Source organism: Schistocerca cancellata, chromosome 4 (assembly GCF_023864275.1).
Source record: "Schistocerca cancellata isolate TAMUIC-IGC-003103 chromosome 4, iqSchCanc2.1, whole genome shotgun sequence".
In the NCBI taxonomy this organism is placed as follows: domain Eukaryota; kingdom Metazoa; phylum Arthropoda; class Insecta; order Orthoptera; family Acrididae; genus Schistocerca; species Schistocerca cancellata.
This window is the reverse complement of record NC_064629.1, coordinates 265,074,350-265,087,786: the sequence shown is the minus strand read 5'-3', so window position 1 is coordinate 265,087,786 and position 13,437 is coordinate 265,074,350. Positions and strand designations below refer to the sequence as shown.

Here is a 13,437-nt window from a genome sequence, read left to right as displayed (position 1 = left end):
GTTTGCAAGAGGCTTGTGTCCTTGTGGTGGGATACTTGGTCCTCACTTCAAGGAAACAAGCTCCAGGCAGTAAAAGCATTCCCAACTGCTTGGACAACGTCCTCCCGACCATATCGGCCCCACCTGCGGGTACGGGGGTAAGAATAGGCCCGTGGTATTCCTGCCTGTCGTAAGAGGCGACTAAAAGGAGTCTCAAATGTTTCGGCTTCATGTGATGGTCCCCTCTCGGGTTTGACCTCCATCTTTCTAAATTATTCCGAAGAGCGAGCCAATTGGGGAAGGGCGCCTTACATGGTGCACTGTATCCGTCGTACATTGAGACCTTTAGCCGGCTTTTTCGTCGTTGCAATGGTGTCCCGCTCGTTTTCCATCTCTTGGGCGAGGATACGTCCCTGGGTGCAATTCCCATGCTGCACTCTGCAGTGTTGCTTTTAACTGCGACGACGACCTTGGACATTTTTGCACCTAAGATCCAGCACGGTAGCCAGTCCATTGTGGTGGGGCCGCCATGTACCCTGTAGGTTGTAGCCCCCTGACAACACAGGGATCGCTCTACTGATGCCTGCTCCGTTAACTCCCCACGTATGCCAAGGAGTAGATGCCCATCTCCCTGGGGCATCAGGACTCCCGGCAATGGCCATCCTGCCAGGTGGCTATTGCTGCGGCTGGGTGGCGCCAGTGGGGAGGGCCCTTGGTCGGAGTAGGTGGCATCAGGGCGGATGACCCGCAATGAAGCGTGGTACATCATCTCTCGCTGGTGGGCCTCCACCAGCAGTCTCTAAGCGATCGAGGTCTAACCTCAATGGAAAGAAATTTGATCAAAGATCATTTCCCTCCCTGGCCACTCCATGGGAGGAACGTCTTGCTAAAGAAGGCAGTGGAGACTATTCACCCCGGTACCTCATGTGTACGTGGGTTGATGGAGAATCGTTTATGTCGACCAAACCCCAGTTTTTTGTGGAGCACTTAGAGGACAAGTTTGGGGAGGTGGAGGGCTTGTCCAAAATGCGCTCTGGTTCTGTGCTCATCAAAACGGCATCCTCTGCCCAGTCACGGATGCTCAATTGTGACAAGTTGGGGGATGTTTCAGTTAGCATTACGCCGCATAAGTCTCAACATGGTCCAGGGTATTATATTCCACAGGGATCTTCTTCTGCAGTCCGACGATGAATTACGCGCCAACCTCGAACGACGATGTGTTCACTTCGTCCGCCGCGTCCATCGGGGTCCGAGGGATAATCAGGTAGCCACAGGTGCCTTCATCTTGGCTTTCGAAGGTGATGTTTTACCCGAAAAGGTCAAGGTGATGGTTTACTGTTGTGATGTGAAGCCATATATCCCACCTCCGATGCGGTGTTTTAAATGCTGGAAGTTCGGGCACATGTCATCTCGCTGTACTTCCAGCATCACATGTCGAGATTGTGGACGTCCTTCGCATCCCAATACTCCATGTGCTCCGCCTCCCATCTGTGTTAACTGCGGAGAACACCATTCACCCTGCTCACCGGACTGTCGGATCTTCCAGAAGGAAAGGAAGATAATGGAATATAAGACCCTGGACCGCCTGACCTACACCGAGGCAAGGCGGAAATAAGAGCGGCTACATCCTGTGCCTATGACGTCTACCTATGCCGCTGCTGCAACACCGGGTCGAACCTCTACAGTGTCGTCACCTGCAGTTCGCTCTCAGCTCTGTCAGAATTCACCGGTCCCCTTGGTTGTGGGGGGGCACTTCACTCTCTGTTGCTCCTGCTCCATCTTCTTCAGGAGCAGCACCCTCCCAACCATTGGGGACATCAGCTTCCCCTTCCCAGCCGGAGAAGCGTAAGACTTCTTCGGCTACTCTCGCCAGGAAGGGATCCCTTGGGGACCTCTCTTCGCAAGTTCTGACCAGTGGAAAAGTGGACACACGAAAGTGGCTGAAACAACCACCCGTCCCTGGTCGTAGGGCCTCCCGGTCATCGTCTGTCCCTGAGACTGACACAGTGAAGCCCATGAAGCCTGACCCACCGAAGGCACAGCGCGACAAGCAGAAAAAGAAGAAAGTCCCCAAGACCAACGATATTGTGGTGGCACCCGTCCCACCGCCTCCTACCAGCTCTGCGTCTGAGGACGAGGCGGAGCTTCTGGCGTCCGCTGAGGACCTCGCTCTCACCGGTCCCTTGGACACGATGGATAGCATTTGCACGGGTGCTCCATTGGAGGCAGCAGGTGACCCAGCGGCGTAATCTGCCTTCCCAGTCCCGTCACGCCTTTCACAGACATGGAAAATACCATCCTCCAGTGGAACTGTGGCGGTTATTTTAGCCAGCTACCTGAGCTACGTCAGCTTCTAAGCATGACACCTGCTTTATGCATTGCCCTCCAGGAAACCTGGTTCCCGGCAATGCGGACCCCTGTCCTTCATGGATACAGGGGTTATTACTGCAACCATAGCACTTACAATTGTGTGTCAGGTGGAGCCTGAGTGTATGTCCTTACCTCTGTATATAGTGCTCCTGTGCCCCTTCAAACATCATTGGAAGCTGTGGCTGGCTGCGTAAGGACTACCCAGGACATAACTGTCTGCAGTGTCTATCTCCCTCCAGGTGGTACAGTCTCCCTGACCGAATTGGCTGCACTTGTCACCCAACTTCCCACGCCTTTTCTTCTCCTGGGGGATTTTAACGCCCACAATCCCCTGTGGGGTGGAACGAAGGTTACTGGCCGAGGCAGAGATGTCGAGAATCTCATCTCCCAACTGGACCTCTGCCTCTTAAACACTGGCGCCACCACACATTTCAGTGTGGCGCATGGTACGTTCTCGGCCATAGATCTGTCGTTGTGGAGCCCAGGGCTTGTACCATCGGTCCACTGGAGAGTCCATGACGACTTGTGTGGTAGTGACCATTTTCCCATATTCGTTTCATTACCCCAGCGTCGCTCCCATGAACGCTTGCCTCGATGGGCATTTAGCAAGGCAAACTGGGAAACGTTCTCCTCTGCTGCCACTGTTGACTCTCCCCCACGGTACCATCGATGTGGCGGTTGAGACACTGACTGCAGCGATTGCTTCCGCTGCGGAACGTACCATTCCTCGTTCATTAGGGTGCCCCCGGCGCAAGTCAGTGCCTTGGTGGTCTCCAGAGGTCACTGAAGCCATTAAAGAACGTCGGCGGGCTCTTCAGCGACATAAGCGGCACCCGTCTTTGGAGAACCTAATTTTTTTCAAACGTCTCCGTGCTCAGGCACGGCGGCTCATCAAAAGGCGGAAACAGGAGTGCTGGGAGAGGTACGTTTCCACCATTGGTTCCCATACTTCACCCTCCCAGGTGTGGATGAAGATTCGGCGCATCTTTGGATTGCAGCACTCTACAGGTGTCGCAGGGCTTACCATCAACGGGGCGGTATTCACCGATGACGATGCAATCGCAGAGCATTTCGCCCAGCACTATGTTCGGGCCTCTGCGTCGGGGAATTACCCGCCCGCGTTCCGCGCGCTAAAACGCCAGGAGGAATGCAAACGGCTTTCTTTTACTTCTCGCCACCCTGAGGCGTATAACACCCCATTTAGTTTGTGGGAACTTCAAAGCGCCCTGCACAGTGCCCCGATACAGCCTCTGGGCCAGATGGAATCCACAATCAGATGATCAAACACCTGTCCCCGGACTGTCAGCGGTGTGTTCTTGCCATGTTCAACCGCATATGGAGCGATGGTGTCTTTCCGTCGCAATGGCGGGAGACTACCGTCATTCCGGTGCTGAAGCCTGGTAAGGACCCGCTTAATGTGGATAGCTATCGGCCCATCAGCTTGACAAATACTCTGTGCAAGCTATTGGAACGTATGGTGAGTCGACGGCTGTGTTGGCTGCTCGAGTCTCGGGGTCTTCCGGCTCCGTGCCAGAGTGGCTTCCGTCAGGGCCGTTCCACCGCCGATGCTTTGGCCTCTCTTGAGTCTGCAATCCGCACTGCTTTTTCCAGGCGCCAACACCTCGTCTCCGTCTTTTTCGACCTCTCCAGAGCATATGACACGACGTGGCGGCACCATATTCTCGCCACGTTGCACGGGTGGGGTCTCCAGGGCTCTCTCCCCATTTTTATTCAGAATTTTTTATCTCTTCGGACATTCCGCGTTTTAATTGGCACATCCCATAGTTCGCTTCATATCCAGGAGAACGGCGTTCCACAGGGCTCTGTATTGAGCGTGCCCCTTTTCCTTGTGGCCATTAATGGCCTTGCAGCAGCAGTAGGGTCGTCTGTCTCACCCACGTTATATGCTGACGATTTCTGCATCTTTTTCAGCTCTTCCACCATTAGTGTTGCAGAACGTAGGTTGCAGAAGGCGCAGGCGTGGGCCCTAGCCCATGGGTTTCAATTTTCTCCTGCGAAGACTTGTGTTACGCACTTTCGTCGGCGTCGAACTGTCCATCCCCACCCTGAGCTCTATCTTCAGGATGCCATGCTCAGGATTGTTGACACTTACCGTTTTCTGGGATTGCTGTTCGATGCCCGGCTTACTTGGCTTCCACATATTCGTCAACTCAAGCGTCAGTGCTGGCAGCATCTGAATGCCCTTCGCTGCCTCAGCCACACAACTTGGGGTGCAGATCGTAATACGCTGCTGCAGCTCTACAAAGCCCTTGTGCTGTCCCAGCTTGATTATGGGAGTGTAGCGTATGGCTCAGCGTCGCTCTCGGCGTTGCAACTGCTGGACCCCGTTCACCACTGTGGGGTTCGACAGGCGACAGGAGCATTCCGCACCAGCCCTGTTCATAGCCTCCTTGCTGAGGCTGGGGTTCCTCCGCTTCGTATTCGGCGTCAACAATTGTTAGCCAACTATGCTGCCCACGTCCGTTGTTCTCCCCGTTACCCTAACTACCGTCTCCTTTTCGCTAATGCGGCAGTCCATACCCCACACCGGCGGCCTCGATCAGGCCATACCATTGGGATCCGTGTTCGGTCACTCCTTAGTGACCTCGAGTCTTTGCCTCTTCCATCTGCTTTTCAGGTCCACCCACATACACCACCTTGGTGTATTCGTCGGCCACAGCTTCGGCTGGACCTCTCACAATGGCAAAAGGATTCAGTTCCTCCCGCAGTCTTGCGCCGCCAATTTCTTGCTCTCCTCGATGCATCCCGCGACTCGGAGGTTATCTATACAGATAGCTCGATGGTTGATGGCCATGTGGGGTATGCTTAAGTTCATGCAGACTATGTAGACCAGCGCTCCTTGCCGGACGGCTGTAGTGTTTACACCGCAGAGCTAACAGCCATTTTTCGTGCCCTTGAGCGGATTCGTACCAGCACTGGCGAGTCTTTTGTCGTTCGCAGCGACTCTCTCAGTAGTCTACAGGCTCTTGACTAGTGCTACCCACGCCATCCCATTATTGTTGCCATCCAGGAGTCCGTTCATGCTCTTGCACAGCGTGGTCGTTCAGTGGTGTTCATATGGACCCCGGGACACGTTGGGATAGCGGGAAACGAACATGCCGACAAGTTAGCTAAAGAAGCCACCCGCAAACTGCCGTTGCAGATCGGCCTCCCGGCAACTGATCTCCGATCGGTGTTACGCCGTTGGGTCTTTGGGATGTGGGCAGACGAATGGCGCACTCTGCCTGTACCCAACAAGTTGCGGCCTGTAAAGGAGACCACGACCGTGTGGGGTTCCTCCATGCGGGCCTCTCGCAGGGATTCCGTTATTCTCTGCAGGCTCCGCATTGGTCACTCTTATCTGATGCATGGTCATCTGCTGCGTCGAGAGGACCCCCCTCATTGTCGCTGTGGTGCAACCATGACGGTGGCCCATCTGTTGTTAGAATGTCCTCTTTTAACTGCTCTCAGGTGTGCTTTTAATCTCCAGGGTGATTCATCATCTCTTTTAGGTGACAATGCCTCTATGGCAGATCGTGTTTTAAGTTTTATTCGAGAAAGTGGCTTTTATAGGTCCCTCTAATTTTATTGCGTCACACTCTTTTGTGCTGTATCTTTTACTTTGTTTTGTGTTGTAATTCGACTCCACCCTAATCTTTTAGGCTGGAAGTTTTAATGTGTTCCAGAGTGGCTGGCTCATTCTATTTTCGTGATCAGCCAGCCACAGTCCTCTGCTGTGCGTTTTAATTCCTTCTGCTTTTCTTCTGTTATTTTTGTTGCTGTGCTTAGTTTTCCATGTTTCTTTATTATTGACCTTGGGGATTTTCTTCCCCTGGAATTTTTATCTTCTGCTTCGAATGACTAATGGATGGTTTCCCTGTGCTCTGTGTGTTTATGAAACAAGGGACCGATGACCTCTGCAGTTTGGTCCCTTTAATCCTCAAACCAACCAACCCAACTATATCGGCGAGAAGAGGTCCTGACCAGGTTGCGGATTGGGCATTGCCGGTTTAGCCACCGCTACCTGCTCTCCGGTGACCCAGCCCCGCAGTGCCCTTGTGGTCATGTATTAACAGTGCGTCATGTTTTATTATCGTGTCCCCGTTTTAGTCAATCTCGTGTTGTCCTGTCTCTGCCACCTACTTTACAGGATATTTTAGCGGATGACGCTCGAGCAGCTGCTCGTGTTCTTCGTTTCATTACTTTGACTGGATTGTCCAAAGACATCTCTTTCACTTATTTTATCTGCCTCTTTGTAAGAACTTTCTGGTGTCCCCACCCCTTGAGTTTTACTAGATTCTATGTTCTCTAACAATTGTGACTGGGCGCTAATGACCTCAGTAGTTGAGCGCCCTTAAACCCCAAACAAAAAAAATGGAAACGTGTCGGCTCTGCGGGTGAATAGCATTTTTACTACACTAGATAGACGGTCGTCTCAACAAAAGCAGTCATCCCCCCCCAGGGGGTTCACAACTCTTTTGTGGACACGTGCGTAGCGAGCACGGGACCCTGAGCTAATGTGGCCCTCCTTCCTTTCTGGGCTGCATACCTTCCGTTTCCTAATCCTTCCCCCTCCCCCATCTTCGCCCACTTCACCTCTGGCTCTTTCCTTCCCTTTCTCCTCCTCTGGGAGTATAGTTTGTGCCTACGTCCAGTGACGGACGCTCTTAACTGTTACAAATTCCTTGCTTTCTATACTTGCAAGTCTTCGTCCTTCTTCTGTCCTTCTCTTTTCCTTCCCGCTTCTCTCTGCACTTTTCTCCGCTGCGGCGTTTGAGACCCCTCTTCTTTCCTTTCCCTTTCTCTTTTTTCCTCCCTGTGCGTGTCTGAAGGCCGACCCACGCACTTCAATGCGTAGCCGGTGACGGGGTAACGCGTAATTCCCCGCCCCGGGTAGACAGGTAGGACACGTACGTACCCCCTGGTAACGGCCAGGCCCAGGGAGGGGTGATTACCTGAGCTGATACCTTCCGAAAGTGCCGATTGGTCCCTCCGTCCATTTGTCGGGAGGTGTGAACTGAGGTGTGAACAATCACCTAAGGTGGGAGTGCCCTCAGTGAGGGCCCCCACAAGGGAGGAGCGCGCCATCGGAGACGCTGGTAATCATGGAGGATTTTTCTGCAATGGTTTCCTCACCTTCCACTATGTCTGCTCACAAACGTAAGTTCACTGAGTCTCAGCCACAGACAGTTCTTCCATCGTTGCCACAGTTCCTTGTGGTTTCTCGGTCTGACAAAGGTCACGACTTCTCCACGGTCAACCCTTTCATTATTCAGAAAGGTGTCGACGCAATTGCAGGTCCTGTCAGGTCTCGTTCCAGATTACGGAATGGCACCCTGTTGTTAGAAACAAACAGTGCCCTCCAGGCACAAAAATTGCTGCGTACTTCTCTGCTCCACACCTTCCCTGTCCGGGTGGAACCGCATCGTACCTTAAATTCCTCGCGTGGGGTCGTTTATACACGCTCCCTCGATGGATTGTCTGACGAAGAAATTCAGCACTACCTGTCTGACCAGGCCGTAACGGCTGTTCATAGAGTTATGAAAAGGGTTCACACGAACATCATTCCAACCTCCACTGTCTTCTTGACATTTGACAAAGAAACCCAGTTCCTCCCCTTCTCCGCCAAGGCGTGTCCCATCTACAGCACCACCTGGCGGAAATCGCCCTCGGCCGTCTTCTGTGTCGCCGAGGCGCACTGCTGGTGGCCGGTCAACCGGCCGATCGCTGGTGGCAGGAGCTGCTCCTGACCAACCTATGGATCAGGATCTTCTGCCTTCGGCTGACTGCCATTCCATGCTGTCGGTCGCTAGCTCCGTGCAGTCTTTGAGTTGACAGCAACTTTGGTCACATTCCTCCATTTTCTGTTCACCCCATGTCCATTATCCACTGGAATATCCGCGGCATTCGAGCCAATAGGGATGAATTGTCGATCCTCTTACGATCCTACTCGCCGGTCATCTTCTGTCTTCAGGAAACAAAGCTGCGTCCCCATGACTGCTTTGTTCTCCCTCATTTTCAGTCCGTCTGATATGATCTCCCCTCTGTTGCAGGCTCTCCAGCCCATGGAGGACTCACGATTCTTCTTCATGATACTCTCCATTATCACCCAATCCACTGAAACACTTCCTTCCAAGCTGTCGCCATCCGTCTTTCCCTTTCCGGATACACATTCTCTCTTTGTACTGTATACATTCCATCGTCCACACCAAAGGCAAGAGCTGATCTCCTTCATCTTCTTGGTCAGCTTCCACCCCCCTGTTTGCTGGTTGGGGACTTCAATGCCCACCACCCGCTTTGGGGATCTCCACATCCTTGTCCACGTGGCTCCATATTGCTAGACGTCTTCCACCAAGCGGATCTAGTTTGCCTCAACACTGGGGTCCCCACATTTTTGTCTGCCTCCACGACAACTTTATCTCATTTGGACCTTGCGGTCGGTACTGTTCCGCTAGCTCGGCGCTTCGAATGGTTCGCCCTTGATGATACACACTCGAGTGACCACTTTCCATGTGTCCTCAGACTGCAGCCTCAACTGCCATATATGCGCCCGCGACGCTGGAAGTTTGCCCAAGCCGATTGGACACTTTTTTCGTCTCTAGCGACATTCGATGACCGTCGCTTTCCCAGCGTCGACGATGTCACACATACTACAGACGTTATTCTTACAGCTGCGGAACGTTCAATACCACGCACCTCCGAATTGCCCCGGCGCCCCCCAGTTCCTTGGTGGAACGAGGCATGCCATGACACACTACGTGAGCGGCGACGTGCTCTTCGCATTTTCCGTCACCATCCTACTTTGGCCAACTGTATCAGCTATAAGCAGCTCCGTGCGCGATGCCGTCGCGTCATTCGCGATAGCAAGAAGGCAAGCTGGAAATTCTTTATTAGCTCATTTAACACCTTCACTCCCTCCTCAGAAGTTTGGAGTCGGCTTCGACGGTTCTCAGGCGCGCCTAGTTTCTCCCCGGTCTCTGGGCTCACTGTTGCGCATGATACATTAGTGGACCCCGTCGCAATTTCTAACTCATTGGGTCAACACTTTGCTGAGATTTTGAGCTCTTCCAATTACCCGCCAGCGTTTCTCCCGAAGAAACGTGCAGCGGAAGCGCGACCTCTTGCTTTCTCCTCTCCAAATCGCGAAAGCTACAATACTGTTTTCTCCATGCGGGAACTCCAACATGCACTCTCTTCTTCTCGCTCCTCCGCCCCAGGACCGGATGGTATCCACGTCCAAATGTTGCTGCATTTATCAACCCATAGTCTGCGTTACCTCCTTCGCCTTTATAATCGAATTTGGACCGACAGTACTTTTCCCCGACGATGGCGGGAAGCTGTCGTCGTTCCTGTTCCGAAACCTGGAAAGGACAAACATCTCCCCTCTAGCTATCGCCCCATTTCTCTCACGAGTAGTGTCTGTAAGGTTTTGGAGCGTATGGTGAATTACCGTTTAGCTTGGTGGCTGGAATCCCGCAGTCTTTTAACACCTGCCCAATGCGGATTCCGAAAGCATCGTTCTGCAGTTGACCATCTAGTTGCTCTCTCCACTTATATCATGAATAATTTTCTCCAGAAACGCCAAACAGTAGCAATATTTTTTGATCTAGAGAGAGCATACGATACCTGTTGGAGGACAGGTATCCTCCGCACACTGTTCTCTTGGGGCTTTCGAGGTCGGCTGCCCCTTTTTCTTCGCGAATTTATGGCAGAGCGCACATTTAGGGTGCGGGTGAACACTACTCTCTCCCGTACTTTCTCCCAAGAAAACGGGGTACCCCATGGCTCCGTGCTGAGTGTTGTACTGTTTGCCATTGCCATTAATCCAATTATGGATTGTCTGCTTCCTGATGTCTCGGGCTCCCTCTTTGTGGACGATTTTGCGATCTACTACAGCTCTCAACGGACCAGCCTTCTTGAACGACGTCTTCAAGGATGTCTCGATCGCCTCCACTCTTGGAGCATCGAAACCGACTTCCGTTTTTCTCCCAGTAAGACCGTTTGTGTTAATTTTTGGCGACGTAAGGAGTTTCTTCCGCCCTCCTTACATCTAGGACCTGTCAACCTTCCGTTTTCAGACGTCGCTAAATTCTTGGGTCTTACGTTTGACAGAAAACTATGCTGGTCCTCCCACATTTCGTATCTTTCGGCTCGCTGTCTGTGATCCCTCAACACCCTCCGTGTCCTGAATGGTACCTCCTCGGGAGCGGACCGAGTGGTCCTTCTCCGCCTCTATCGCGCCTTAGTGCGCTCGAAATTGGACTATGGAAGCATAGTCTACTCCTCTGCTCGGCCGTCTATTCTTCGGCGTCTCGACTCTATCCACCACCGTGGATTACGTTTAGTGTCTGGAGCTTTTTACACCAGCCCTGTGGAAAGCCTTTATGCTGAGACTGCTGAACCTCCGCTGTCCAATCGGCGAGCAGTCCTTCTGAGCCGTTATGCCAGCCATCTGTCTTCCATGCCTGCTAATCCAGCCCATGACATATTTTTCGACGCCTCCTTTGATGTAGGGTATGCATGCCGCCCCTCCTCCCTACTACCACCGGGAGTCCGCTTCCGTCAACTGCTCCATTCTCTTTCCTTCCGCTTTCCTAAAACCTTCTTGACAACTTGGGGTACAGCACCGCCTTGGCTCCGTCCCCGGATCTGCCTGCTCCGTGACCTTTGTCGATTTCCCAAGGATGGTACCCCTTCACTTGTTTATCGTCGGGCATTTGCTGCTCTATGTGCACAAATGACGGAAGCCACATTTATTTACACCGATGGCTCGAAAACATCGTTAGGTGTAGGGAGTGCCTATGTTGTTGGCGACACCCCAAATCACTTTCGGCTTCCCGACCAGTGTTCGGTCTATACTGCGGAGCTTTACGCTGTTCTCCGGGCTGTCCACTACATCCGCCGCCATCAGCGGATACAGTACGTTATCTGCTCAGATTCTCTCAGCTCTCTCCTCAGTCTCCAAGCTCTTTACCCTGTGCACCCTCTGGTCCACCGGATTCAGGACTGTCTGCGCTTGCTCCACCTGGGGGGCGTCTCGGTGGCGTTCCTCTGGCTCCCGGGACACGTTGGTATCTGCGGAAATGAGGCGGCCGATATTGCAGCCAAGGCTGCAGTCTCTCTTCTTCGGCCAGCTATTCCATCGATTCCCGTCGCCGATATACGGAGCGTTTTATGTCGTCGTGTTGTTCATTTTTGGCACGCTCACTGGTCGACACTTCCCCAAAATAAATTGCGGGACGTGAAAACTCTTCCTTGTGCTTGGACCTCTTCCTCCCGAACGCGTCGTCGGGAGGAGGTAATTTTAACTAGACTCCGGATAGGGCACTGTCTTTTTAGCCATAGACATCTTTTAAGCGGCGATCCTCCCCCACTCTGTCCCCACTGCTCTCAGCTGCGGACGGTAAGACACCTTTTAATTGAATGCCCCTATTTTAATCCGTTACGCTCCCGTCTACAGCTATCGCCTGATCTATCGTCGATTTTAGCAGATGACACGCGCTCCGCCGACCGCGTTCTCCAGTTTATTAGTGACAGTGAAATGGCGTCAGTCATTTGAACCTTTTTTTGGGGACAATCACCCCCTTTCTGTAGTGGATTTTTAAGCATTCTTCTATTTTTAGTTTCTCAAATTTTCTGACTTTGTTCCCATTGCTGCTGGTTTTAAAAGTCGGTTTTTTACTGTCTTAAGTCACGGGCTGGGCGCTAATGACCTTAGCAGTTTTGCGCCCTAAAACCACAAAAAAAAAACAGACCGGGCGCTAATGACCTTAGCAGTTTTGCGCCCTAAAACCATAACAAAAAAAGCAGTTACCGGGGTGAACGGTGTGTCGAAACGTGCAGGGCGCCGCGGACGCAACCTGTTGGGAGCAGTAATGTTATGGAAGACTTTCCTAGACTTGCATGGAATCTGTGGTAGTAAACGAAGACACGCCCGACGGCGAGGTCATGTTTCAGAAGGCTAATGGTCCGTGTCTCGGACCCAGAACCATGCTACAGTGATTTGAGGAGCATTATAGTGGACTTAAGTTTGTCTCGACAACCAAATTGGCCTGATCTAAGCGCTATGAAACGCATCTGCGTCGCTATCGGGCGCCATCACGGGGTACGCAAATCGGCAGCCCGTTATTTACGAGAGTTAGGTGACATGTGCGTAGACACATAATGACAAATACCTCCACAATCCTACCAACAAACTAGGATCCCTGTTACGCTGAATCGGTGATGTATTTCGTTCCAAAGGCGGACAAACAAGCTATTAAGCAGATGGTAATAACATTTTGACTCATCAGTGTATATCGTTAATCAGCTGCTTAAGGATGTCGGTTGTTAAACAGTGCAGAGGATTAAAGGTAAAACAACCTAGTTTGGATATCTTCAGCGGTTCACAAAACACCGGCTCCTTGGTCGTTTACAGCGAAGATGTTCTCCCCCTGAGCCGCTGTCTATTGGATCACTCAAAGGAATGGAAAATAACTGTCAGGTTCTGTTGCCAGATAAAAGCAGAAAACTGGAGCTTAAGGACAGGTGAATGAAAAAAAAAAACTGTCGGGACTAGGACATGTCAAGACAAACGGACGTATTTTCAACTATTTTCTTACAAAATTATTAGTTTCATGTATGTTAGGATTTTTCATTAGTCATCATGGTATCTAAATCCTATAAGACCATCCACAAAAAATTTTAGTACAAAGAAACCACGCATTAAATGACAGTGATGAAGACACACGCGCTTAATAATTCTGCACTTTGCATTTCTGAAGAATGTTAGCGTAATTACAAAAAAGACCGGTTCATGTTTGAGATTGTTAGTACATCATCCTAGTGTGTAGCTCCATCCAAATTGTTTATATTTAGCGTTCCGAAACAAACATATTCTATACATTAGTTACATCCGTATTTACACACAGTGAGCTGATAATGTCGATGGGCGTTGTGCGCACATTTGCCTCTCTCGTTTTACTACAAACAAAAGTACGAAATGAAAAAGTGGACGTAAAGGGCTGTCACTGCAACGCAACTGAAGTATTAAACGTCGTGTCAAGATGAGTTGTCAGTGGACTACAGGAGGCGAAAATTTGAAACACT

At 51.5% G+C, this 13,437-nt stretch overlaps 1 protein-coding gene across 1 annotated transcript in view; it reads left to right on the top strand.

Annotated features, from left to right (window-relative positions):
* The window catches only part of LOC126183264 (tubulin beta chain-like), a 120,082-nt gene that overhangs the window by 55,473 nt on the left and 51,172 nt on the right, over positions 1-13,437 (top strand). The window lies entirely within an intron of this gene.